The following is a 17,484-nucleotide window of genomic DNA, read 5'->3' on the forward strand; positions in this document are numbered from 1 at the left end:
AAGACTGCTGAGAAGGTTAGTGGGAAAAGCTGCGGGAGTGGAAGGAGTTCGCGGTTCGACTTCCAGCCCCGGGGGCAGTGGAGGTGGGGCAGCTACAGCTGTTGTTACTTCCGGCTCCAGGCCCACCTGGTGGGAGGAATTAAGTGGCGGATCAGAACAGGGGTGCACAGCCTGCCGAAGATCTAAGCCCAGTCCAGGTTGGGGGTTCTTGGGGAAGGAGCAGTGCCGGTGTGGCAGAGCTGGCACCTCCCCCTCAAACGTGGAACATAGAACTCTGTAATCTACAAGCAGTCATACCCCACTGAAAAACTCAAGGGTCAAGTTAGTTGGCTGGGAATATGGCCAGGCAGCGAAAACGCACCGAGATTCAGTCTCAGACTTTGCATTCTTTATTTGCTGACAAAGAAGACCAAAACATACAGACAGAAGAAATTAATAAAGTCAAAGAGCCTACAACAGAAACCTCCAAGAAAAACAGGAACTGGTCCCAAGCCATGGAAGAGCTCAAAAAGGAGTTGGAAAAGCAAGTTAGAGAAGTAGAGGAAAAATTGGGAAGAGAAATGAGAAGGATGCGAGAAAACCATGAAAAACAAGTCAATGACTTGCTAAAGGAGACCCAAAAAAATACTGAAAAATACACTGAAGAAAACAACACCTTAAAAAACAGACTAACTCAAATGGCAAAAGAGCTCCAAAAAGCCAATGAGGAGAAGAATGCCTTGAAAGGCAGAATTAGCCAAATGGAAAAGGAGGTCCAAAAGACCACTGAAGAAAATACTACTTTAAAAATTAGATTGGAGCAAGTGGAAGCTAGTGACTTTATGAGAAATCAGGATATTATAAAACAGAACCAAAGGAATGAAAAAATGGAAGACAATGTGAAATATCTCCTTGGAAAAAACACTGACCTGGAAAACAGATCCAGGAGAGATAATTTAAAAATTATTGGACTACCTGAAAGCCATGATCAAAAAAAGAGCCTAGATACCATCTTTCAAGAAATTATCAAGGAGCACTGCCCTGATATTCTAGAGCCACAGGGCAAAATAGAAATTGAAAGAATCCATCGATCACCTCCTCAAATAGATCCCAAAAAGAAATCTCCTAGGAATATTGTCGCCAAATTCCAGAGCTCCCAGATCAAGGAGAAAATACTGCAAGCAGCCAGAAAGAAACAATTTGAGTATTGTGGAAACCCAATCAGAATAACCCAAGATCTGGCAGCTTCTACATTAAGAGATCGAAGGGCTTGGAATGCATTATTCCGGAGGTCAATGGAGCTAGGATTAAAACCTAGAATCACCTACCCAGCAAAACTGAGTATCATGTTCCAAGGCAAAATATGGACTTTCAATAAAATAGAGGACTTTCAAGCTTTCTCAGTGAAAAGACCAGAACTGAATAGAAAATTTGACTTTCAAACACAAGAATCAAGAGAAGCATGAAAAGGTAATCAAGAAACGGAAATTGCAAGGGACTTACTAAAGTTGAACTGTTTTGTTTACATTCCTACATAGAAAGATGATGTGTATGATTCATGAGACCTCAGTATTAGGGTAGTTGAAGGGAATATGCATATATATATGTTTATGTATATATATATATATATATAAGTGAATGTGTATGTATGTATGTATCTATGTGTATATGTATGCATGTGTGTGTATGTATATATATGTGTGTGTGTTTTTATATATATATACATATATATATATGTAAAAGAGAGAGAGCAGACACAGGGTAAGTTGAAGATGAAGGGAAGATATCTAAAAGAAATGAAATGAAATTAAGGGATGAGAGAGCAACACACTGAGAGAGGGAGATAGGGAGAGATAGAATGGGGTGGATTATCTCGCCTAAAGGTGGCAAGAGGAAGCAGTTCTGTGGGAGGAGGGGAGAGGGCAGGTGAGGGGGGAATGAGTGAACCTTGCTCTCATCAGATTTGGCCTGAGGAGGGAATACCATACATACTCAGTTGGGTATCTTACCCCACAGGAAAGAAGAGGGAGGAAGATAAAAAAATAAAAATAAAAGGGGGGGGATGATGGAGGGGAGGGCAGATGGGGGTGGAGGTAATCAAAACAAACACTTTGGAAAGGGGACAGGGTCAAGGGAGAAAATTCAATAAAGGGGGATGGTTTGGGAAGGAGCAAAATGTAGTTAGCCTTTCACAACATCAGTATTGTGGAAGGGTTATACATAATGATACATGCGTGGCCTAGGTTGAAGTGCTCGACTTCTTAGGGAGGGTGGGTGGGAAGGGAAGAGGGGAGAGAATTTGGAACTCAAAGTTTTAAAAACAGATGTTCAAAAACAAAAAAAAAAAAGTTTTTGCATGCAACTAAAAAATAAGATACACAGGCAATGGGGCGTAGAAATTTATCTTGCCCTACAAGAAAGGAAGGGAAAAGGGGATGAGAGGGGAGGGGGATGATAGAGGGGAGGGCTGACTGGGGAACAGGGCAACCAGAATATAAGCCATCTTGGAGTGGGGGGGGGGGTAGAAATGGGGAGAAAATTTGTAATTCAAACTGTTGTGAAAATCAATGATGAAAACCAAATATGTTTAAATAAATAAATTTAAATAAAATTAAAAAAAAATCTTTAGTCATCTGTCACTGTTTTTTTCTATAACATCCTCCAGGTTCTTTTTATTCTTTTTAAAGTTATGGAGCACAGAACTGGACATGGTTCTCTCGTAATCTAATCAGTTCTTAGGGATCTGTGGCATGATTCTTGACTATGTTTTTTTATAATCGATTTTCCATCCTGTTTTAGTTGCTTATAGCCATACTCTCCGACTTTATACACAATTTAACCAGTATTTATTGCATACTTTCTGTCTGATACTATATTAGGCATTATGGAGAATGTAGCAGTAAAGTGTAAAGGGGGCTGGGTTTTTTCAGGGCAGTAAAAATCGGGGCTCAAGAATCCCCTCTTCAGTGCTTCTAATCAGTGATTATCTGACCTCCACTCTTAGCATTTTGAAAGAACAGCTTGTTAGCCCAAATGAATTAGTGAAACAAGCCCCTTGCCTTCTTAGACCACCAATCTCTAGCTCCCTGCATGGTTGATGAGCAGAGGCCTGGAATCCCTGGTACCTCAACTCTAAAAAGATAATTACTCATGATGTACAGTGACTGACAGTATCTGTATGAGTACAGCTGAAGCCTTCAGAGTTCTCTACTTGGTAACTGCTCTACATGACATTGCACAAGAATCTGATGGAAGAGCCAAAGGAGCAGGGGGGTGGTACCTCCCAGGAGGAAGAACCCTGCTGCCTCAGTGCTCTGGGGGAAACCCTGAACCAGAGGACTTAGCAGCAGCACAGGATGGGAAAGGCAAGTTGCTGGAATTCTATGCCTGTGATTTCACTGCTTTGGATTGTCTCATAGTGGTGTCTGCCTGAAAACATAGTCTTCAGACTTTTATCTAAAAGATGCTCAAAGTTTTCCTCCAGCTCTAAAAATTATACACTTATGTGATACTGTTACAGGTACAATAATGTCCCAGTATTTTCAAAGAAGATTTTAAAAGAAAAAACAAAATGTCCCCATCCTTGTCCCTAGCAGATATTTAGAGTTATGTTGGATAATCTCAATCTATCTTTTTAATGAAAAATTCTCATCTGTAAGTCTTAAGAAAGGAACCTCACAGCTTGACAAGAGTTGTCTTGCTCTCTATGCCAGCAAAGGATTAAGTCAGAGTCAGCTCTGCCATGATAAGGCAACAGAATAGGATGTTAGCAGAGGGAAATGAAGTGGGATGAGGTTATTCTCTGCTGAATTGAATGGTTTAAAAACATTTAATTTTTAAATTAAATCTTTAGCCTACTAGCAGCACCTCCCAAAAGTATTGAATTCAGCTTCCCCCTATTTTGAAAGTCCTTTCTCTTTGGAGGGCTGTGTAGATTAAAAGGGACAAAAGCAGAAAATAATGCTTTTGCTCATGTAATCCCAGAGAATTGAATTCATGTGCCCCTCCAAACAGTCTTATTAAAAAGTGTGGGGGAGTAGAGTCAAGATCATATACTCTTAGTTCTCATAGATGCACAGATTTTTATACATATATATTTTATTTTTCCCCATTGTATCTTTTTCTGCTAAATTTTTTTCTAATTACATATTAAAAGAATTTTTAATGTTTGGGTTTTGTTTTGAGTTCCAAATTCTAACCTTCCCTCCCTCCTTCCCCTGCCCCCTTCCTGAGACAGAAATCAGGTTTGGTCATCCGTGTACAATCATGTAAAACATTTCCATATTAGTCATTTTGTACAAGAAGACTCGAATAAAAGAAAATGAAAGATAACATGCATCAGTGTTTTCAATAAATACCAGTTCTTTCTCTAGAGGTAGATAGTATGCTTCCTCAGTCCTTCAGGATTGTCTTTGTAGTACCAACAGTGAGCAAGACATGCCACAGAGTATAAGTTTTAAATGGAGAATTTATTAGCCGGCAGCCATTAGGGGTTGCTACCCAAATCAAATGGCCCTGTGTTGGGGTTAAGAAGTAGTATTTATACAGAAAAATCTAGATACAGTGGTTTAATTATCTCTTGAAACTTACATATATTATTTTAGCAGTCTCGGCAAGCCTTTGTTATTTCACTTTCATGACCATGATACATGAAGAGGAACTTCCTGAATAGATTGTAAGTACAGCTTATCAGACAGCTGACAAAGTGTCAACCGAAACTACAACCCAGGATCTCCGTGTCCAATTTGCAATTTGCATCTCACAACATGGTATAAGATAAGGAACAGTCACATAATTCAAGAGAATGTCCGGGGCTGAGGCTTTCATCCCCAATGGCCATAGGCAGACCAAGGGATGCTCCAGCTGGGTTTGCCGACACAAGACAGAGACATCTTGGAGCCTGCTCAGGAAACAAAAAGAGATTGTTATCATCAGGCTTTTCCTCTTGGTTAACTAGTCTACATTCCTTAGAACAGCCACAGGGCCCAAGGACATTCGCTGAACACCAAATGGCAGGAACTAAGTCTGTTTTTCTTATGCAAACTGGGGTTTTTAGTTAGGGGCTGGGGGCAGGGTTTTTCTAGCAATAGCTGGCTGCTCAGGCATCACATTTGGGGGCTCATCCGGGATTTGAACTCAGGCATCACATCTTGGATCATTGTACTGCTGAGAGTAGCTACGTCATTCATAGTTCCTTGTACACTATTGCTGTCACTATGTACAACCTTCTCCTGGTTCTGTTCACTTCGCTAGTTCACGTAAGCCCAGGTTCTTCAGAAATCATCTTGCTCATCATTTCTAATTGCACAAAAATATTCCATCACAATCATATACCACAGCTCATTTAGCCATTCCCCAACTGATGGGCATCCTCTTGATTTCCAATTCTTAGCGACCACAAAAAGAGCTGCTATAGATATTTTTTTAACAAATAGGTCCTTTCCCCCTTTTTTAGATGTCTTTGGGATATAACCCTAGCAGTGGTATGATGCACAATTTTCTTGATTGCCTTTTAATTATCCATTGGCATAAAGTAGTTTATGAAACCTCCACTTTGCTTCCCCCTATCCAAAGTTTTAACTAGGAACTCCAGCACCTGGGTCAGGTTCAGTTGAGGGGAAAGGAGATGAGGGCCTATGGAATGAGGCCTAGACTGTGGAGGGATCATGGAAGCTGAGAAAGTTGAGGATCTGGAGGCCATGATTTTTCAAGCTGGGAGGGAAAACACCGTAAACCTAGCATTGAAATTAATAAGGAGAGAGAGTGACCTGGAAGTTCATTGATGACTGCACTCTAGATCTGGATGGGATCGAATGAACTTAAGAGATAATTCCTCAGTGGTTTTGGCAGAGTGTCTGAAAGTGACCACGGGAAGAAGCAAGTAGTTTTGTAACTTCCTGGTCACGAGGACCAGTAAGCCTTGAAAGGATTGTCAGAGGATGGTTGTGTGTTTGGGGAAATGCTGGTTTTCAGTGAGCACCAACATATGGGAGGAATATGAGAGGGGAAAAAGGTAGATTACTAACAACAGAGGCATACATCAAAGGAAGGTAGAGGTAGGTAAGGAACGTGGAGGCCTACAACTTTACTCCAGAGAAAGGGCAGCTGGTATTTTCCAGTGTTCACCAAAGATAATCCCCCACTGATCCCAGGTGGCCTACTACTTGGTTCAGGTACTCGTGTCAGGAGTCACTTACATAGGAAAATGGGACCTGGGAAAGAGGTTTAATGGCCATGGCACCCTGCCAGAGTCAGGGTGAAGAAATGTGCCCAACTTTGACTGTTAGCACCTTTGGCAAAACCTTGCTTACCCTATGAGAGGCCTAGCTCTGTTTTTATATACGTGTATATGTATGTGTATATATACATACATATGTGTGTGTGTGTGTATATATATACACACACACATACATATATACATATACATATATATACATACATATACATATACATATATATATATATATATATATATATATATATATATACATACATATACATATTCCATGACCCTCGTCAAGGTAGAGATTTGACAGAAACTAGAAATCTCAGGCATGATTTGATCGAGCCCTTCTCATCGTTGTTCTATCAGTTTAAAGAAAGAACAGAATTGCAGTGGAGGGGAGGTGGCAGGAACTTCAAACATTTTTCTTGGACAGTCTTTAAGAGCTGGCAGACCCTAGGGATAATGTTTAATTCAATAAATATTTATTGGGGGGCAGCTAGGTGGCACAGTGAGTAGAGCACCGGCCCTGGAGTTAGGAGGAGCTGAGTTCAAATTCAGCCTCAGACACTTGACACATGTACTAGCTGTGTGACCTTGGGCAAGTCACTTAACCCTAGTTGCCCTGCCCCCCCCAAAATAAATAAATATTTATTGGATATCTAATATGTTCTAGGCACAGAGAATACAATTTTTTAAAAAAGATATCTTTCAAGGAATTTGCTGATGTTCCCCTAGGGGAACATATATATGAAGGTAAGTTAACTATGAGGTAATTTGAAGAGGAAAGCATTAGTAACTGGGGGGATTAGGAAAAGCTTCCTAGATGAGGTGTTCCTGAGATGAACCTTGAAGGAAAATAAGAGTTTTGAAAGAAAAAGAGGGAATTAGAGCCAGGTTTGTGCACAATCATGAAGGCCAGAGATGGAATGTGAGTTCAAGGAACAGCCAGCCAGTAGATGAGTTTTGCAAAGGCAAAACATTGGAAAAGAAAAATCGGGAGGCCATTATCATTGTCCAGTAGAGTACATCCTTTAGGTGAGGACCTGAGTTATGGGGGGGACTCTGTGAGTGGAGAGAAGGGAGCTGATACAAGAGATGTTGTGAGGGTGGAAACAAGGCTAGGTAGCAATTGAATAAAGGTCATTACCCCCCTTATTCAAGGAGAGGGAACGTGTAAACAAACAGGCACATAGAAGATACAGAGGAGATGGATGGTAACCTTAGAAGAGAAGGTGATCAGCTGGACCAAAATGGCAAACTGTGGCAGAAGGGGCAAGGTTTGGGAAGGAAGATGATCAATTCTGCTTCAGACAGAATGAATTTGCAATGAGGAAGGGTTATCAGAGTTCCAGCAGACAGTTGATCATGTGGGACTGGAGTTCAGGACAGATTAAGGCAAGATATTTAGGTTTGGGAATCAATCAGCATACACTTATTAAGTGCCTACTATGTTCCAAGCACTGTGCAAAACATTAGGGAAACAAAAAGGCAGTCCCTGCCCTCAAGGAGCTTACCATCTAATGGGGGGGGCGGTGACATGCAAACAAATATACACAAAGCAAGATACATTCGGGATAAATAGGAAATAATTAACAGAGGGAAGGTCCTGGAATTAAGGGGTGTTGGAGAAGCCTTCCTGTAGAAGGTAGGATTTTAGTTGGGACTTAAAGAAAGCCAGAGAGATCAGTCATCAGAGCAGAGGAAGGAGAGCATTCTAATCATGGGCAGCAGCTAGAGAAAATGCTCAGAGCCAAGAGATGGAGTGTCTTGTTCAGGGAACAGTCAGAAGGCCATTGTCAGTAGATGGAAAAATATGAGTCAGGCAGTAAGATGGAAGAAAACTGAAAGGTAAAAGAGGGCTAGGTTATGACGGGCTTTGAATGACAAACTGCATTTTGCATTTTATCCTAGAAGCAATAGGAAGCTCCTGGAGTTTATTGAGTAGAAGAGTGATACCATTGGACCTACCCTTTAGGAAAATCACTTCAGTGGCTGAATGGAGTGGGGGGAGACTTCAGGTAGCCAGACCCACCATCAGACTATTGCAATAATTAAGCATGTAATGTTGAGTGCCTGCAATAGAGCGGTGGTGGCAGTGTCGGAGGAGAGAAGGAGGTATATTCAAGAGATGTTGAAAAGGTGAAATTGATAGGCCTTGACAAAAGATTGAATATAGGGGGGTGAGAGATATTGAGGAATCCAGGATGATTCCTAAGTTGCAAGTCTATGGGACTGGGAGGATGAGTGTTACCCTCTATGGAATTAGAGAAGGTGGAGGGTGGCAAGGGTTTGGGGGTGACATCTCTGAAAAATAAAATACCAAAGAGCTCACAGAGGTTATAGATACAAAGTCTTCTTTATTCTATTGGAAGAGGGAAACTAGACACGCATGCTGGGGCCTGGTCTAGGACCAAGGAGATCCAAGGTAGTGAGGCTAAGCCTTCTTCATACATGCAGCAGTGGCCAGACGAAGAATCAAGCAGTGAAGTGTACTAGCAACAGTGAGGCCTAGCAGCAACAACGTGACAAAAAGTCTATTCAAAGCAGGGCTTCATGACCAGAACGTGGCTCCTGCAGGGGCTTCCCAAGCTCAGGGACCACCCGGGTCTGGTTTGTTTCACCTGCAGCAGAGTTCGTCCACAGGGTGAATGCAAAGGACCGTTGTTATGCCAAGCTCTGGGCGCCGCTTGTTTGCTGGGCCTTAGCTCTGGGAAACAAGGTGTTGTCAGATAATTAGAAAAGAGAGGAATAAAAAAAGGAGTGGTCTTGGTATGGGGGTCCTGACAGGGGAGAGATGATGAGTTCTCTTTTAGACATATTGAGTTTAATATGCCTGCTGGACATCTGGTCTGAGATATCTGAAAGGCATTTGAAGATGTGAGATTGGAGGTCAGCAAAGAGAACAGGGCAAAATTGGGGCAGATTAAGAATCGTGAGCATAGATGTGGTAGTTAAATCCATGGGACCTGATGAGATCACCAAGTGAAGTTTCAAGTCTAAAGGGAAAAAAGAAGAGGGCCCAGGACAGAACCCTAATAGAAGAGGATCCAGCAAAGAAGACAGAGACGGAGCAATCAGATGGGTGGGAGAACCAGGAGGGAGCAGAGAAGAGAGAGAATGATCAATACTGTCAAGTTTCAGAGAGGCCAAAGAAAATGAGATTTGAGAAAAGACCATTGGATTTGACAACTGAGAGATCACTAGGAAGTTTGGAGAGAGCAGTTTTAGGGGAGTAAGATCAGAAGCCAACTTGTAAGGGATTAAGACAATAAAAAGAGAAGCTGGAAGCACCCACTATAGGTGACCTTTTTTAGGAGTGGCTATAAGGGGCAGAATGGATATAAGATGATAATAGGGATAAAAAGAGCTATTTCAGAATAGGGAAGACATAGGCATGTTTATAGGCAGTAGGAAATGAGCCAGCAGAGAGGGAGAGAGATTTAAAATAAGTGAAAGAGTGGGGATGACAGGGGAGATTTCTATTGCAGGAGACAAAGGAATGGGATCTCTAGAACATACAGAGGGGTAATTGGCCCTCTTTATTATTAGACCACTTTATCACAAGAAATACAGGGTAAAGGAGGAGAAAGTAGCAGAATGCATCTGAGTAATAGGAGATAAAAAAAAAGGGGGAGAAGAGAGAGTTCATAGCAAAAGACCTCAATTTTTTTCTGTAAAATATGAGGCAAATTTCTCAGCTGAGAGAGTGGGGGGGGGGGGCAGGGCAGGGCACCATGGGAGATTTGAGGAGGGATGAAAAGATTTGGAAGAACCTCTGTGGAGAGTGGCATAGTGAGTCAATGAGGGAGTTATAGTAAGATTGCCTCTCAGCTGTGAGGGCCCAGTTGAGGTTATGTAAAATAAATTTGTAGCGGACCTAGTCAAAGGTGTTGCATGATGGATAGAGCTAGCAACTAAGCCCATGGAAACAGATGGAAGGAAGGAAGGAAATCACAAGAAGGCAAATAAAGAGAGAGAGTTGAGGAGAGGCCCAGGACAGAATCTCAGGAGAGGCCCAGACTGAGGGACTATTAACAAGTTCAACCTTCTGTCCTCAACGTATAATACACCTGTTTCTAAGCTGACTAGTGTGGCCTCCATTTTTCATGCAGAGTAAATTTGAGACCAAATTGGTAGACTGGTGTTTGAGAGGGAGAACCAGGGGAAGTGTTAATGATGTGAAAATCACTATCTTGGAGACACAGAGCTTCTCCCACCCCCCCAACCCACTTTCTTCTAAAGTTCAGTTTCTTCTTCAGAAGGAGATTAAGATGTCATCTAATGGGTCTATTCCTGCTCATTGTGTTGTGAAAACAGGTCTGGGAAAACGTTGATTCCTCCCTATAGTCAAGAGGGGTGATAGGGAAATTGATGTCTCTTTGACCAAGATTAAGTGACCTAAACTGGGTACCCCAAGACCCTCATTTTAATATGGCGCACCTCCCAGTGTGTTGACCAATCGGAGTTGATTGGCACCCCTTGGGAACACCTCCTCTTTGAAGGATACGTAAACTATCTACTCCAACCAACCCCCAAATTTAGAAAAATTCTGGACTGCAACTCCCACGCAATGCATGTGTGGTGCCAGCTTGAGAGAAATTAAAAACATGGACACAACCTAATTTCATTTGTCTTAGAACAAACTCAGTGAGGTTAACATTGGTTAAAAGATTTCGGTACCTTCTATTCTTCCCCACCCTCACCCCTCAGCAAGTATACTTGCCTAAATTGTTAGCACTCCTTTTCTCCCCAATCTCAATCTAAAAATTGGTTTGACCAAACTATTTTATCACCCTTTTCATTCCCAGTGGCAAACAACGTCAAGCGGAGAAATCAAATCCTATTTACTATCATTGTCTTGGCTTTCTCTACTTTTAGGCCTATACAGAGATTCTCCTTGCAGAGAAAAAACAGGCCACACAACAGAGGAAGGTCATACTATTGAATTTTTGGTCACTGTCAGGTTTTTAGATGCCTGTGACAGCCTCATTAATCATGTACCAGGAAAGAACGAAGAGTGAGTTCTGACCGAACAAAGAGTTCTGACCTAACATTTTATCAGATAGAAGCCTCATCCTTAATCTTTCTTGGTTTTCTGGGAATAAGTGGGTGAAGTCAAAAACAAAGGACTGAATATCTGGACCCAAACCAACTGACAACTCCCTGGTGAAAAAGAAAATTTTAATGATGACTGGTTGACTCAGGCAAATACCCCTCTAAGTCTTCTATAATTAGAGAAGGTAATTTATTTCTACGTTGAAATCTCTACCAAAGTCACTCACTTCAAAATCCATACAGCAAAGAATAATATAGAACTGTGGGCAATGTCTGGGGGTGCAATAGGGCACACTGACCGACTCCTTCCAGGTGGCACACCTGAGGACATCACTCAGTCAGTCAGTTTTCTCCCATGAAAGTTTCATTGTCACTTCTGCTCTTCCAGCGACCCACTTTCTTTCTTCATTGTTTAAAAATCAGTAATTGTGGTCGACAAAAAATGTGTAGATGTCATATCTTTAGCATTCTGAGAATTCAGGCTAAAAGAGCCATCTAAAATGAGCCAGCTGCTGTCTGGGTAGGACAAATGAATGCTTTCAGAAGTACATCACTTTTGAGCAAAGTTCAAACTAAGAAGCTTCTCCAGCAGCTTTCCTCTAGGAACTGGAGGGAAGGAAGAAAAATCTGCTGTGAGGATTAGGGACAAAAACAATTGCTTAGTTTGTGCTAAACAAAGGAACTTGACATTTCTGTAGTCTGGGGAAAACACTGCCTAAAAAAAAAGTAAAATGTCTCATTGATTTGGGATCTGTGTGAAGAATTGAATGTTCAAATTTTTATAGAATTCTTTATTTTTTTCTAAAGTAGAGATTTTTAGTGACTGATGAATTAATGAAACAATATGGGACCACTTAATAAAGAAATTGTTACATTTTAATCAGTGGAAATGATTTTAACAAAGATTTAACAAAGGCATTAACATCTGCTTTGCTACTACATCCTGCAAGGCCTGTGGTGTCACACTCATAGAAACCAACTGCCACTGAACCATGTTGTGGGGGGCCACGTTGACCTAGAGAACCACATACAAGCATTTTCTATGTCCTATTGTATTTTTATTCATATTGTTAAACAATTCCCAATTATCTTTTACTCTGGTTCAGGCTGCACTGGGGATGGGTTGTGGGCAGCATATATCAGCATTTTTAATGCCTCTGCTCAAAACTATGGGACCTTTCTTTCTCATGTGCAGCTGAAACCTTCCATACGTGTGGTGAACAGGGAGGGCCTATCTTACTTTTGTACCTGTATATCCAAGCTTAGCACAGTGCTTCACATATAGTGTTTAATAAATGTATTTGCTCATTCATTCAATACCAGTATATTGCAAAACAAGGGCTAATTCCTATAAGACTCTCTGTAATTGTATAATTGGGATCTGAAAAATCAATATTAACACACCTAAGGGTTCTAATTTGAATTATTTATGCTATAATAAACCTCATTAATATTTGGAATCCATAATAAATTTTTCTTTTGTATAATGCTTGAAAAAGGGTTTGATAAGACAATGTAAACAAAATTTAGGCTGGGGTGGGGAACCTATGGCCTTGAGGCCACATGTGGCCTTCTAGGTCTTTGCATGCAGCCTTTTGACTGAGTCCAAGTTTTACAGAACAAATCCTTTTATTAAGGGAATTTGCTCTGTGAAGTTTGGATTCAATCAAAGGGCCGTACTTGAGGACCTAGAGGGCCATATATGGTCTCAATGCCTCAGGTTCCCCCTGCCCCCCATAGGGGTCATGTTTAACCTACTTAAAATAATTCTAAGCAGTTATGTTACACAAATTGATTAATGAATGCAAAGCACTTGTTAGGTGTCAAGGCACTTTGATAAGTGCTTGGGATAGAAATACAATCAAGCAAAACAATCCCTGACATCAAGGGGCTTATATATTTCTTTTTTTTTTTAATATTCTCTCTCTTTATATATGTGCGTATTTTTTTTATTTCAAAGGTGAAAAAACAACTTTAAAAAAAAGCTTAATAGTATTTCATTTCACAGACGTCAAAGAAATTTTATACAATATTTGGTAAAGAACAGAGCCATTTGAACATGAATAGAGAGAGCATTGTGGGTGATTAATATCATGCATCATCTGCAATTTATCTTATTTTTAATAAGTAGAATCTTTAAAAAACTGCAATCATTAAGTATTTAAAAATTATCTTCCCCTCCTTTAGGTGCGAACAGAATTCCACTATAGACTTCATAAAACAATGCATTCTTGCTCCAATTTCTTCCAGTATCCCTGAAGTATATAAATGAACAAATAAAACTTGTAACTTCAAAGAAAAGGAAAGACAGCCTTAAGCTTTCCTGTATGTCATACAGTGCCTCTTTCAGACAATTTTGCTTGTGCAGTAAAATCTCTCAGTTGTTCTTGGCACTGGTTCTAATGAAATTTAAACCTTGACTCTGTTTAGAGGAGAAACACCTGGCTCAGCATCTGTTTTGATCAGCTATAGTTTCTAGGTATGAGGGTAGCCGGGCTCTCTGTTTGCTTGATTAGCTCTTCTAACAAGAGAGGACTGGTCATTTTTCCTTTTAAATAATTTCAAAATGGGGTCAGTTTTATTTGGCTTGAATGGCTACCATTCCCAAAGAAACTAACACTATGGCTGAGGAATATCTATCTATTCTTAAGGAAGTGCCATTTCAGCTGACTCAGTCTTATGATCTGATGATGGTGGTCTTTTTGGCGATCTGCAGGGTACGGGTTGACATGGAGGGGAAAAGAGAGGAAGGATGTCCTGGAATGAGTCTAAAACTGAACTGTATCTTCTAGGTCAATCTATCCAAAGGAATTCCAGGGAGTTCATTTAGAAATGAGGACAATATAGCAGTGAAATTGCAGACTATCAACAAAAGAAGACAGGAGCAGGTGTAATCTTTTTTGAAATGCTGTCAGATCTGTAAAATTTATTTTAACTTGCTTTATTGGCAGTTTCACATAAGAAACAACAAAGAGCTGTTCCTCTCCTGAAAGATAGGAATATTAAAGTGCAGGTAGGGGACTGGAAGGGGGAAGAAAGCACAGGATTTAAGTGCCAGATACCACAGTTGTTTGTTTTCATTTTTGGTATTGTCTGTTAATCATACTTGAAAATCAACTTTTAAGGGCAAGGAGATTTCAAAGGTAAAAGAAAACTTTGAGTATTTTAAAAAAATAGAATGAAGTTTATGTGTTGACATTTGCACAGTGTGGCAATGGTCATCATAAACATCTCAAGTTTTTTCTTTTCCATTTATACAGATTGGGTATATCCAGATTGAATGACTACAGATGCTAGTCCAACCACTAAATAATTCCCAGGGCTCATTTAGTGGAGGAGAACACTTGGTCAGGTGAAAAAGATTCTCAAACTCTGGTGATCCTGCTAACTCATGGATAGCTGATAAATTCTTTTTATGCTTCTCTTAAGTCTTGTATTTGAAAGTCAAATTTTCTATGCATTTCTGGTATTTTCATCAGGAATGGTTGAAAGTCCTCTATTTCATTAAATATCCATTTTCCCCACTGGAGGATTATACTCAATTTTGCTAGGTAGATTATCCGTGATTGTAATCATAGCTCCTTTGCCTTACAGAATATCATATTCCCAGCCCTCTGTTTCTTTAATGTGGTAGCTGTCAAATCTTGTGTGAGCCTAAATGTGGCTCTCTAGTATTTGAACAATTTCTTTGTGGTTGCTTGTATTATTTACTCTTTGACCCAGGAGCTCTGGAATTTGTCTGGAATATTCCTGGGAGTACTCATTTTGGGATCTCTTTTAGGAGGTGATCAATGGATTTGTGTGTGTGTGTTTTGTATCAATTTCTATTTTATCCTATGGTTCTAAGGTATCAGGGCAGTTTTCCTTTATAATTTCTGAAATATGATGTCTAGGTTCTTTTTTTTTTTAAATCATAGCTTTAAGGTAGTCCAAAACTTCTTAAATTATCTGTTTTCTAGGTCAGTTACTTTTCCAATGAGATATTTCACATTTCTCCTATCTTTTCATTCTTTGACTTTGTTCTATTCTTTCTTGATGTCTCATGGAGTCATTAGTTTCTACTTATTCAATTCTAATTTTTAAGAAGTTATTTTCATCAGTGAGCTTTTGTACCTCTTTTTCCATTTGGCTTTTTAAGGTGTTATTTTCTTAAGTATTTTTGGTGCCTCTTTTTATCAAACTGTTAATTGTCTTTTCATAATTTTCTTGAAACATGTAGCAACAATCTGTTAGCAGTTGCTGTAGGGGTGTAAGACCCACCAACAACCAGCACGCAGAAAGCTATCAACATAGGTTCTTTGAGGGATTAACAATCTGTTTAATCAAACATACAAATATCATTCACAGTTCAGGGGGAAAATATCAGCCCCCTGAACTTCAAGGCAAATACAAACAGAAATTACAAACATCAACAGACAGACCTTGTCTGATTCAAATCACAATATATAGTTACCAGAGAAGCATCAACATCATATCTGTCTGGGTTGTGAAGCTGGGGGGCAGGTGCAGCTTGCCCAGAGTCTCAACACTCTTTCCATGAGTGTGCCCCAAAAGTCAAAGGCCAGACTCTCCTCAATTATATCCTGTTCAGAGCCCTGAGGGCTCTGACCTCACCCAGGCTGGATGTGGGAAAGTTCCCCAACCCTGGTATCACATCACATACAATTCAATGACTCTCTGATTGTCTTAATGCTGAGGAATACTGCAAGGCAAAATCCCACTTTATCTGTCCCATTCAAACAAAGGCCAGAATCTTAAGAGAACAACAAAAAGTCCCACCTTAATTACTATTACAAAACATTATCATTTCTTTTCCCAATTTTTCCTCTACCCTTCTTATTAGATTAAAAAAATTTTTTTTGCTCTTTCTTTATCTCTCCCAGAATTCTTGTTGGATTTATTCCAATTTGCATTTTTCTTTGAGGCTTTGCTAATGCCTGTTTTAACTTCATTGTCTTCTGAGTTTCTCTTTTGGTCTTTCTCATCACCACAATAGCTTTTATAGCCAGGTTCTTTTTATTGTTGTTACTGTTTACTAATTTTTTAAGCCTATTTCTTGACTTTGAACTTCATCTCAAAGTTGGGTTCTGCTCACCTGGGGTAGGGGGGCATTGTCCCAATCTTCAAAAATTTTTACATTACTGTTTTCAAAGCTAGTTCTGGGGGTTTTGAGGTTTTCAGTGCTTCTAAGATGGTGTGATCTGGGAGAGGTATGGTTACTGCTCTTCTGGTGTGTGGTCTGGTCTCAACCCAAGAAGGACCTTTGTCCCTTGTGATCACAAGTGTTCCTCTCCTCCCTGTAACCATGACCCAGAAGTGGGTATGGGCAGTGGAGTTGCCAAACAATGCCTAGTCCAGCACCCAGGGCTAGCACTGGGGTGTCTGTAATCTCTTTCTGACCAGTTGTCCAATCCTTTTAACTATTTTTGGACTGAAAGCTCCCCAAACTCCTGCTGCCACTGTCACAACTGCCTCCAAGGTCCATAGCTGGTGTTGCCCCCAATGTGTGATCTGGGCCAGCCCCCAGTTGAGTGTCACAGACCTTTCCTTCTGACTTCTTAGGTTATCTTAGGTTGGAAAAATGTCTCACCCCAATCTTTTGTTGGCTCTACTGCTCCAGAATTCAATTTGAAGAATTATTTTAAAGTTGTTTGGGGAGGTATGTTGGGAGTGATCAGCTGTAAAACTTCCTCTACTCTGCCATCTTCAAAATGTTCATATTCTAATAAGGAAAGAAACTATATGTAGGGCAGCGGTGGCCAAGGAGGAGTGTTTTGGTGGTGTCGATTTGATGACTGTTCTCAGAGCTAGAGAAGAAAAGTAAGGAATGGGAGTAGGAGGAAAAGATATTCAGGGCACCATGGCATGAAGATGCCTGGACAATACTCTAATGGCTCCAAGCCATGTATGGTGAATGCTCACCAATGAGAAACCCAGAATCCCAGGATGCGATCTTGAGGTTCCAGGTCAGAGATGGGGCAGGGGGAGAGGGGAAGGGACTACAGAAGCAGGGTGGCAAAGAGAGGTCACTAATTGAAGTAAAGGGGAAGAGGAGTAGAACCGGAAGTGGCAATGAGGTGCAAAAAGCATATTTATCCCCGCCTCTGGCGCAGTGGGGCAGAAAGTATAGAAGGCACATGTGGTGTTGGAGAGTGGCCAAGAGTGCAGTTATCTTCAAAGGAGACCCAGGTTTCTGTGACTGCAAGGAGATGGAATGAGTGTGA

Source organism: Trichosurus vulpecula, chromosome 2, assembly GCF_011100635.1.
Source record: "Trichosurus vulpecula isolate mTriVul1 chromosome 2, mTriVul1.pri, whole genome shotgun sequence".
NCBI classification, from domain to species: Eukaryota; Metazoa; Chordata; class Mammalia; order Diprotodontia; family Phalangeridae; genus Trichosurus; species Trichosurus vulpecula.